The 931-nt window shown below is 61.5% G+C and overlaps 1 protein-coding gene across 3 annotated transcripts in view; it reads left to right on the top strand.

Annotated features, from left to right (window-relative positions):
• The window catches only part of ELP4 (elongator acetyltransferase complex subunit 4), a 277760-nt gene that overhangs the window by 168404 nt on the left and 108425 nt on the right, over positions 1 to 931 (top strand). The gene's annotated exons all lie outside the window — the stretch shown is intronic.

Below are 931 nucleotides of genomic sequence, written 5' to 3'. Positions count from 1 at the left end.
GGAGCGACGGGGCCCGCGGGCCCGGGCCTGGCCGGGGCTGCGGCCGCCGTGCGCCCCCGGCCCGGCCCCAGCTGCAGCTCGGAGGGGCCGGGGGGGCCCCGCGCGGGCCCGAGCCGCCCCGCATGATGTCCCCCGAGTCATGCATATGTATAGCGGCGGGACGGGCGCCCGGCAACGTTGGGGATCGCCCCGAAGGTGAGGCGAGGCGGGAGCCCGACGTGGGGCGCCCCGAGGGGCTCGGGACCGGGCGGGCCCCCCCCCCCCCGCAGCCCCCGCTCTGCGCCTCCCCCTGCCCCAAACTTCCCGAGTGGCCGAGCCCTGCTCCGAGGGCGCCGGGGAGGGAGAGCCCTCAGGCCCCAGAAGGCGGCGGGCCCCGACCACGACCCGAGGGGCTCGTCCCCAGCAGCAGCCGCCGGCCCTCCGAGCGGCCCGGGGCGAGAGGCAGAGTTTGTAAGGTTTACAAGGTCGCCCGGCTCTCGGCAGCTCAGAAGAGACTTTGGGAGCTGGCAGCTAGTCCTCTTCTGGGGAGAAGTCAGTGCCGTCCTCCGGGGCTGCTTTTGTCATTCTTGGTTCTGGATTGTTTTTTTCCTGGTGCACTCTCTCTACCAAACGAGCAATATTATTTCTTTTATTTTTTACTCTCGTCCACGAGGCGTTAAAGTGAGGAAAGCGAAAAAAAAAAAAAAAAAAAAAAAAAAAAAAAACACTGTCCGCAATTGCAGGCAAATATCATTTTTACAAGCTCTCAATTAGCCATCCACTGGATTAGCACCTTCTTACGCCTCGTCTCCGGAATAAAGACGCCGTAATCTTGTTGCTATTTTCCCCTCGGGCGCAGCGGCCTTTGTGCTCCCTCCTCCCCAAAAGAAAACTTTTAACGCCCCCCCGAGCCGAAAAAAAGAGGAAAAAAAAAACAAAAAAAAAAAAAAAG

The sequence above is a fragment of the Oxyura jamaicensis genome, chromosome 5 (genome assembly GCF_011077185.1).
Source record: "Oxyura jamaicensis isolate SHBP4307 breed ruddy duck chromosome 5, BPBGC_Ojam_1.0, whole genome shotgun sequence".
NCBI classification, from domain to species: domain Eukaryota; kingdom Metazoa; phylum Chordata; class Aves; order Anseriformes; family Anatidae; genus Oxyura; species Oxyura jamaicensis.
Note: the sequence above shows the minus strand (reverse complement) of the source record. Positions and strands in the feature narration are given on the sequence as shown.